This window comes from Dromaius novaehollandiae, chromosome 4 (assembly GCF_036370855.1).
Source record: "Dromaius novaehollandiae isolate bDroNov1 chromosome 4, bDroNov1.hap1, whole genome shotgun sequence".
Classification (NCBI taxonomy): Eukaryota; Metazoa; Chordata; class Aves; order Casuariiformes; family Dromaiidae; genus Dromaius; species Dromaius novaehollandiae.
The window spans coordinates 43176552-43187531 of NC_088101.1; positions in this window are offsets into that span (position 1 = coordinate 43176552).

Here is a 10980-nt window from a genome sequence, read left to right on the forward strand (position 1 = left end):
ATATGTTAATTGCTACATTTTTTTTCAAGAAGTCCAGATGAATCTGTGGCTAAGTATAACATTTGCACTAGATTTCAATAGATTTCATGTAATTTAAGATTATTTAATAATTTTTAGAAATTTCATATTTTAAACTCTGAGAATTGTAGAGTCTACTCTGTTTTACTCTTCTTAATCCATCAATCTCTTATTTATTCCTAAGATCTTTACAGGAACAAGTTTTCATTTATGGCAAAGAACTTCAAAGCAGCTCCTTGCAAATTTTCTAGTATGATCTAAGGAATGCAAAGCCAAAATTAGCTTGCTTTTTCAGAGCGTGGAAGTTTTCACATAATTCGGATCTAGATATAATTACTGGCCAAAATCCTAACCTCATTTATCACTGCAGTTTTTGTGTTATAGTAGATTTAGGGATTCTGTTCACCATAGACCTCACATAGCAGCTCGTGCTTTGGGAACCAAGTGTTTTTATGCTTTGAGGAACATATAGATTAAAGGAAATGTTCAAATGTGTCTCTGTGCGGGGGCTAATGAATACAATTTTTGCTACATAATTGGTCATCTGCCATACTGTGCATTAATAACAAATGTGGTAGAGAAGATGATGTATCTTCAGGTAAATTCTTAATATTCTCATTTTGTGTCCATGGAGCCCAGCAAGTATTATGATATAAACATGATGATACCGTTTTCTGTGTTCAGGAAACAAAAATTTTAGTTTTTAGGGGAAGCATATTTTCACCTGAAACTTGTCCCTCTGGGCCAAGTACTCATGCAATCATGAAGAGCAGTCTCATTACATTAAGAAATAGCTGTAAGGAAATGCTCTTGAACCAGATCAAAACGGTGGTGTCTAATACCAGTTACTCACAACCATTCCATCTCCACAGATTTTTAGAAGGTAAGTTGTGCGCTCAACTTCAGTCTTTCAGTCTGTGTCATTCAAGTATCATTAAGAGAATACTCATTAAAAGTGAAAAGTGGGCAAAGACTGAATGAGCTCTTTCTGTTGTTTTATGAGGTATGCAAGTTGTTCAGCTATAGAGTATATGTAGAGCAAGATTTTAAAAGGGCATATAGCACTAAATTGTTCAGCTATACCAATAACAGCAGGCAATAAATGATGTGGCAGGTGCACAGCCATCTTACCTACATGGCTGCTAGTGGAACAGTCCCGATTTACATCACTCAGGACTGTGGCTTTGATTTTTCTTTTGCGGGACACAACTGGAACATAAGCACAAAAAGTTACAGCTGACATATTGGGCTATGGTTAAGGAAGTGAAGCCAGCATTTAAATCCTGAGGAAACATCTGAGTGCAAATCGTTGCTAAGATGCCAGTGTTTTGTGCCATTCATGAGTTGTTTGACTTTCTGACCTGGAAGTTTGCTAAAGCAGCTGAGGTCCTGCCTTATGTGCACACCCAGAACTGCTCTGCTCTGAGAAATTAGGGCCACCAGAAGCTGGGCAGAGCAGGACTGCAGTCGCTTGAGGAACCCAGTCTAGGAAGTGGATAACAGATGGGCCGGATGCACCAGTAATGGCCAGACAATCTGGGATGGGTGCAGCTCTGCAGGTGCGGTCCCACCTGTTAGCTGTGACTGACGGGGCTGCGTGGTGTGGGAGCGCTGCCTTCCAAAACCAAAACCAAAACCAAATTCAGCAGCCAAACAGCAGGGAGCAATAACATTGTTACTGTTTTTAGAAAAAGAGAAGAAAAAGATACTTACAGACCTGCACCCTAAAGAAAAGGCTGCAGACTGTATTCAGAGGGGGCAGAGGCAGCATGCTCTAAGGCAGGCTAGGAAGTTAGATACACGCATGTGTTTATAATTTTCTATTGACTGAATCTAGACAGCTTTCTCCTCAACAGCTGGGATTTTAGGATTTTCCTCAGCAGGTGGTTAAATTTTTCCATGCAGTCTATAGGAAAGCAGGTGGGTCTCTGTATTCTCTAGGTTAGAAGCACCTAATGTGCTCTTGTTTTATTAGCTGTGAGCAATGCTTCAGAAGTATAGTTCTGAGTAAGGTAAGAGGGCTTTTTGAAGAGGGAACCTGAGGAGGGAGGTGTAATAAATGCAAAGCAACCATTTGAACTACATGTGATGCTGCACGTGGCTTTCAAAGACTTGCAGAGAACACCACTGTTGAGGTTATCAGTCTGCCGCTTCTACCCACTGAGAGCATCTTTTCTTCTAAAGCCTAGTGACAGAAAGTAAAATAGATACTGCAGCTACTCTAAAGCTAGCACTTCTGGAAAAATGAAATAAGAGAATTTTATGAGGAAGATAATGTCTCATGCTCTTCATGCTGTGCAACCAGACAGGTGTTTTGTGAAGAACCCTCAGGGAATGTCTGCATTGATATAAACAGGAAAGAGTTTTCATTTAATGAATCACTAGATTGTCAGTGATACCTTGTCACAGATATTATGGAGCAATTGTGAAGTTCTTGCCCTGAATTTCATACCCCCATGACTGGAAAATTTCAACCTGGGGATTTGTAAGGTGGGTGACTTAGCTGTAATCATCCATGGCAATCTTATTAACTACTATTATTAATGTGAGTATTTTGGAGACTTTTTTTTCCTAATAGACTTTATAACTGGATGTAGTGATTAACCCTTGAACGTGTTCCTAATGATAACTGCTCTCTCCTCTGTCAGAAACAAAATATGATAGTTCTGAATTTCAAATGACTGCATTATTCATGGAATAAATACAGTACTGCATTGCTATACAGAAAGATTTGTGAGTTAGTCTCTGCATAGTGCTTGATGCAGTAGCTCTTAGATATACACCGGGTGCTAGTAGAGAGTTGGGCATTGCTTTATTAGTGACAGGATGAGTTGGGGAACACTTCCATGCTTCTCATCATCGGTAGAAACCGATGGCAAAAACTGAGATTATCAAGATAAGTGCATATCCTCACCCTCCTTAACTCAGAATAGCAAAAGAGTAAATGAATACTTATCTAAGGCATAGAAAATGGCATTCTTCATCAGTGCAGAATACTGATGTGAAGACACTTCTTTTCTTGACTGTCGTTCTCTTCCCTGAGGGATGTTGGTAGCAGCTTTTTTTGTACGAGTTTTGAGGCAACTGTACTAGCAACTACATAATCCCATTTGGTGGGATGGGGTGGAGGCATGTCACCATTTTAGAGTTCATTTTGGTTTAACTTTCTTTTAATCCCTTCCAAAAGTCTGTCTCTCACTGAAGCCACTGTGCCAGTCTGGTGTGAGTAACTTAATGCTTCCCTGAACTTTAACATTAATGCTTTTGTAATCATTTTGCATAGTGTGTGTACCAGCTAATTATAACACGTACATTCCTTTTAAATAAGGTATAATTTCTGAATCAGTTGTGCAGAGTGAATATTCAATACCAACCCTGGGCCTCAGTTCCTCTGGAGTAGCAGAACTGTGCTCTTGACCGTTTCCAGCTGTCCCTTCTTTTCACTCTGCGGCTGTCATTTGATGTAAATAGTACGTGCAGAAAATGTTGATATCACTTTGCAGAAAATATTTTTGACCTTGCGAATTTCCAAAATTTCATTTGATTAATTTAAAAGCTAAGATTAAGCATAATAAATATCAGGCAATGTGTAGTGCTTAATCTAGTAGCTCAGCTAAACACCAAATTAATTCAAATTTGAAAAGTCCTTTCCATCTGTAGTAAAAGCATGTTCTCAATTACATACTGAATTAAAGAAGAGATAGGAATATTTTTGAGAGCTTGAAATTTATGGTTTCATTAGACTGAAAAATTAAACCTAAAAATGTGTAAAAATCCACATTAATCATTTAGTTTTAGCACATAAATGCAAATGGCTTGGAATGGAGCTTCATTTCAGACTGTTAGCAGCAATTACTTAGTGACACCACATGATCTTCACTAGAACCCTGTTTTTAATAAAAGTGGGGAACACTAGGGACATGCACAAATAAGAGGATTATGGTATTTAATCAGCATAAAGTGGTAGCCATAAAGCTTCATTAGATAGCATTTCCAAATATGAAATCAAGGAAGATGATCTTAAGTATAAGCAGGTTAAATATTCGTTAAAAAGTACTTTAGTCAGTGAATTCTCTCTTTTCTTCTGTTCATGAACTGTTTGATTTGTATGAATTAGTTTGATGCTTGAAATGATCATTTTCAACAATTAGCTGTCTGCCAGTCACTTGTTTTTGCATAATGCCTGTCTGCAACTGTTTTCTGTACTTGTCATCCACCATTTGGGATATTTAATGATCACTTCCATGAAAAAATTGTTTTGGTCCATGGCTGGATGAAAACTCTATATATTGCCTACAAGATATAAACTCTCATACAACCATTTATGCATGCATATTTATAGTATAAGAATACAGAAATATTTTCTTTCTTCAGTCTTATGAACAATATTCAAATTATATACAGAACTCCATAAAAACAGAAGAGTAGAAAATAGAATTCATGGAACTGGGGGCAGGGACTTCCTCAAAAGGATGCTCACAACTACTTTTTTTGCGTTACTTTCTCAGTCCTGAACTCCCACACTATTTACAGCTTGAGTGTTAGTTCAGGGCAAATTCAGTCTTTAACATCTGCATTTTAGTTTCCCCTTTTCATATGTAAAAATAGATATAAACGTTTATATGTAACACTGATTCTATAATGCAATATCAATTTTGTTGTTATTAACTATATAGCAGTATTGTCATGATATTCATATGAGAACATTACATGAAGAAGAGACAGTGGTACAAATACTCCCAGAACTTATCTTACATAATTCTTCTACTATTGAAAGTCCTAATCAAAGAAAATGTACTGCGAAAAACTTCTCAAATGTAAGGAATGAGATGCTTCACTGCTAAACTTATAACTGGGGATTTTATTTTCTTACAAGTGTGTGTTTCTAACCTACTTTAAACATGGGATTGCTGCATTCTTAGTTCTTAGAGCTCCTTTCCAGGAAAGCAGCCTGTAGAGAAAGATTCTGTTTTTCCTTTCTTTTTTTGGAATGCCACTCTCTTCCCACACATCTTTATCTAAAATAATTAGCAAACAAAGTCTGAGAGGTATCACTGATTATTCTCAAGTTGATTCTCACTTAAACAGCTGATTTTGGTTCTTAGTTCAGTATGTGAATAACATCTATTAATTATCATCTTAGCTTTTGATAGAAAATATAGGTATAAGTTTGTGGAAAAAATAATACTGAGATCTCACCTTGACAGATGTTTTAGATTGTTTTTAATTGGCATTTTACAAATGCAAGGGCATCATCCTACTTAAGCACATGACAGTATTTTAGGGTATATACCTGCTATGTGTACATATCAAGACAATGGAATTAAAAATTTGTTAAGCAATAATAAAAAGAGAAAGACCTACTTCTCACTCTACAAAGCAGTTAAAAGGAATACAAACTCCTCTGCAATTCAAGCTTACATGTATAATCCCAGTAAATACAGTGATTAAATAATCTTTTATACTTTCTATTCTACCTCAGAGTAGCAAATTCAGGTTCTCTATTTTGCTGCTGTTTTATTTTCAGGGAACACCTATTTCTGTTCCAAATAATCTGACTCTATGAGTATGAGGTGAAATTCTTCTGACAATGTGTTTGTGTGGTTATATATTGGGCAGTATCAGATGCGCTGTTTTGAATATCGTGATCTACTGTGAGGCTTTATTGAACAATGTTTTGTTAAGGTAGGACAACTGTACCTCTGGTATTCCTGAAAGGCACCAAGTCCTTAGCTCTAATTTTTATTTTGATCTACACTCTTATCACATCCTCATGATTTGTCCTTTCATTTATAACCTAAAATTTTAATGTGTATGTCATTCCGTTGTTTTGACTGTTGGCTATATCTCATCCTGTGGTATCCTCACCACTGCGGCTTTATCATCTGTGAAGTTTAAAATGAGGCCAAGTACTACCTTTCTAGACTCCTCTTCCATCTGTTCATACACAGATCCAAATGTTCAGTTCTTTTCTAGTCATGCAATATTTATGCTTGTACAAGTTTGAAGGATCACTAAGAAAGGTGCTTAAACAGATTGGGTAACTATACATAACTACACAAATAGCTATTTGCATGCACTGTGGAAGACATAGGTAATTTTTACACTTTTACAATTGCTTTTTGAATTATCCCAAATGTCCAATTGCATGTCATTCATCCTACTGGTGTCTGTGTGAGATGGATATTTGAAAGCTGGATTAGAAGAAAATTTTGATTTGACCTCTTTCAAGCAAAGAGTAATTACTCTTTGCACATGCGGGCTTTACAGCTCAAGATGTCTATGCAATAGTGAAAGTCCAAGGATGAATCTCTGGAGAATATTTCTGCTTTCACAGCTGGAATTTTGTATGAATTAATACATTTTCTCATAAAAAGCTGCAATATTGAGTCATTCCGTCATTGTACCCAATGGGTAATCTTATCTAGATGTTAGCAGCAATGAAATAGTTATGACCCTAATTGTCTTTAAGTTCTATATTAATTCCTCTTCTGCATCATGATTTTTACTATTTCTGGTATTCTGAAATTCCTATTTTTTTATATACATTATAACAATTCTTTGACATTTTCTGTTTATCTTAATGTGTTCAAATTGAAATTTATTACTTTACCCAGTGCTCTTTACACCATATAGTTGTAGCCTTAACAAAGCATTAGGGCTGCTATTGTCTTTCTCATTAAATTTTCCTAAAGGCATTTTAGAATCCATGCACTTTCTTCATCACTATTGCAGCTTCATTACACTAAAAAAAAGACTCTTTGCTTCTATAACTTTTGTTTTCTAACACACTCTGTAGGTTCTTGTTAACCTGTCTTTCCCAAAAAGTGTTAATACCTTGTAGTGCCATTAGGTCTAATTCAGGAATTTCTCAGAATGACTTTTCTGTAACAGCCAAATTTTTCATACCTGGACCTGAAGAAAAGGTGTATTAAGGTCAAACATACTTAGCTCCATGTTGTCTCATTAGCAAATGACCTCAGAGAATAAGATATTTTAAAATAATCCAATAGCAAATACAGATCAGACCTTCTGGAACAGGGGAGAATGCAAACACCTCATTTTCCAAACACTTCAGTTATTCACAAAATCTCCTTCTCCAGGTTCAGACTACACCAAAATATTCATGTTGGTCTCAAATTACTTTGGTTACCTTGAACCCCTATCTGATTAAATAAAACATTTACAGCAAGCAGTCCTTGTACTCAGAGGAAGTTGAAAAGTCTCATTCTGCAACAAAATGACCCCCATGTCTTTACCTTCTTTGACCCTACAGGGCTCTCTAGGTGAATCTAAGCTCATTTACTGCAGCAAGAGTTTCTAGGACTGTCCCCAAAATGTGAAACTGTACATCATAAGAATTTTTTCTGCTAAGAAGCAGTGCCTCCAGGCTGCCAGAGCAAATGTAGCTGTTTCATTTTTCAGTGATATGGCTAGACTGAAATATAAAAGTAATATACAACTTGCAATGCTAGTGACATTTCATAAGAGGTGTTAATGATAAAGGGCCAAATACAATAAAAACAGGGCTTAAAGTTGTTCATTCCAGCTGTAAATGACTGTTTGGTTTGAGTCAAACGGTTTATTGTTGACATTTATGACCAGTGTCATAAAATAATTTATTAATATTAATGCTTTGGAAATGACTGCTTTGCTCACATTTGAAATGTGAATATTCAGGAAATACATAGACATTTAAAGTTCATTCTTGAGTACAATAAGAATGAAAAGGCTAAAATGACTGAATAGTTAATCCCCAACAAATCAATCCATAAAAATTAAAGATACATAATTGCATTATCTAGTGGCACAGTTATATGTACTTTACAGTGAACATATCTAATCCTTTACAATCTCTGGGTTCAGCTACCAGTTATTCTCGAACTCACAGACTTTTTGAGGTTGCAGTCAGACATGCTGACCCAGATGTAGCGCAGCCAGTTTAAAAAGTTACTGTTCTTAGCTTCTCCCAGGATGTCATCTCCTTCAAGAGTTATCACCACTTCTATTTGCCAACATAAGAACACACGCAGTCATTGCTAACTTGTTTCTGTAAAATTATCTGGAATAGGAAAAAAAAACCTGTACTATTAGCTTATGCTAATATGGAGTGCCTATATATAGGTTAAGCCAATAAATCTGAGAGGACATTGGTGGGAAAGAAAGGGTGATGTGGAGCAGAGAGCAGCATTAGCTTCTTAACCCAGCTCAGCTGCAGCTGAAAAAGCACCAGTCCATTGCCTAATAGGACCCCAGAGGACAAGAAATCATTCTTATACTCTGCTGTCCCTACGTACTTGAGCATGATAATGTCAATTGGACCGTGAGATGCCCACTCAATAAAATAACACATGGATAAATTACTTGTATGAACGTTATTCTAACATATGATTGCTTCACGTGAAGTATGGCAGTCGGAAAAGAAGTTGGACAAATGTGATCCCTTTGGATGGCTAGCATTTCTGATCAAAACTATATAACAATTTTGGGTAACTACAAAGGAACATCATGAAGAGAGATGAGACACAAATTTGATGCTTGGAATTGACAGTTTGTAGATGATTTTAGACATGAATTGAAATTGGAATAAGTTCTCTTGTATCACAGAAGTAACAACTCTTCTGCAACAGTATGTGAGAAAATATTATTCTATGTGAGATGTAACAAAGGGTAGTGTGCATGTTTTTTAATAAAAAATCTCAAAAGTTAAGAAACTCTGGACCAAATTTATACTTTTCTTTTAATAATATGGGTCTGATATTTGAGCTCATTTAGCTCTACCGATGTAACTGATTTCACTAGGATATTTCCCAGTTTGCAATGGTATAAATGCATTCAGGACTGAGTCCTCCAGTAATATGGATGGAGTGAAAGGGTAATATGAGTGTAAATCAATAAAGATTTAAACCTTTTATGCTTTTGAATTAGCAACTTGTCCTAAATGAATTTAACTCCAGATTGGAAGTCATTTTGGAAAGCTTTGGTTCTATATTTTCAAACAGTTAAAATTACAACCAGTCTAACATCACCAGTTCTATTGGAATTATCATAGAAATTAATTCTGTACATTATTTTTCTTATTCCACTACCTGTGGCAATTCAATTCTAACAGCTGCACAAAGAGTTTAAGCAGTACCTTAAGGTGAACACTTTTGTGATTAATGGTTTCTAGAACCACACTTAGCAGTAAATATGTAAATATTGGATAGTTTTTCAATGTGCTTGTCTTTATTAGATGTTACCAAAAACAAGGTAAACTAAAGATCAGTTTAAACATACATTAATACAAACCAAGCAAGTTGTAATACTTTAATTTGGAAAGGCAGTGCAATTAAAACCAGGCATCTGTTGTGCAAACCTTAAGGTTTAATGGGGAAAGCTATAAATCATGATTTATAGTGAGAGAATGCAATTTCTTGAAATGGGATCAAGCCTAAATTAAACCCGCTCCAAAAGTGCACTATATAAGTTTTTTATCTAGCTCTGTATGATCTACAAAATGTCACTTAAATGGTAGCTGTGGATGTAATTTGTACTTCCCATAAGGAAATACACAAAGTTAAAGCCAAAGAGAGTGTAAAACACATTGCATGTTCCAGTCATCAGTTCTTCCTCACAACATTTCAACAAAGTCCGTTTTTACTGCAGTTATTTTTTTTCCATACTAGTATTGGACATTTCATGGGATCTCTGGGGTCTTTGGACTTCATGAAATCATATATCTAGGAGCAGCTTTGTACCGCAGACTAGTAAGAGAATATGGAACAACATTATTTCAGGGCTGATCTTCAGAGTGGGAGAGTTTATGAAAGTAAAGAGAAATGAATGTGGGGGAAAGCATACAGCTTATCAGTACAGGTTTCAACTGGCAGCCACTCGCTCCTGTTTATGGGATGGTTGAATAGCAAGTTAACTATTCTGTAGCACGACCACAACTATGAATTCATTAATGATCCATATGAACAAATTACAAATTGTCTCATAGCGGCAGATCATCAATATGCGACTTTTCCCCACAGTAAAGGTATGTTATATTGCCGACGGGATGACCTGGGATAGTCTTAGGTAATAACTGCCTAGCTTCTTCATAAAGCTGTAGAAGCACAGCCTGTGACAGGTTTTTATCTGACACATTCGGGGTCCTGCCACACGTCAGCAAAACTTCAACTCTGGAAGGCCCGAGATACTGAGTCTCTACTACCTCTGTATTCTTCTTCCTGGCTGAAATGAGAAGGATGTTCAGTAGTTCGGCAGAGATTGTTTTCTGTTATGTGTGTCGGAAACGATGGCCACCGATTGAGATGGTACCTGTATATTTTTTAGCTACTGGTGGCATTGGGCAAGGTAAGCTATTACTCAAAACAGCTGACTTACACAGGTAAGCAAATATCTGTTCTATTGGTAACTATTCTTCAAATCAAAACCAAACGGTGTGTGACATTTTCAGTGTCAGTTGTCCGCATTAAAATCTGACTGAATATAGTTACTGTGAGGTATATGTCTATGCTGCTGGCCATGCAGTACTACCACTGGTGCCACAGACATGAACAGAAGGCAGATGAGCGCGTACCTTTTCCCATAGCTATCATAATTTTGGGAACTGACGAGTTATGGAAAAAATCTCCTCAAATATGCAAAGACTATACCTTGGAAATTATTGAAACAAGAAATGAAAAACAGGGACTAAGTCCTGAGGAACATGCTTACTCTCCTAATCCATTTTGGTAGCTTATTGTGGCCTATAAATCAACAGGACAGTGAAAGAGAGATTTTAAAGTCACACATTGTTAAAACTGTGGTTTTACACAAAAATAGATAAATGTAAACAAAACCAGAAATGTTTCAGTTTTTATCCACATTTTCTGAATTGTAAAATGGCAATCATGGAAAGATGCTGCGCAACCACTAAACAATTTTAGGAAACTGAAATGCTGTTATTACATATAGAAAAAGGTAGTTTGT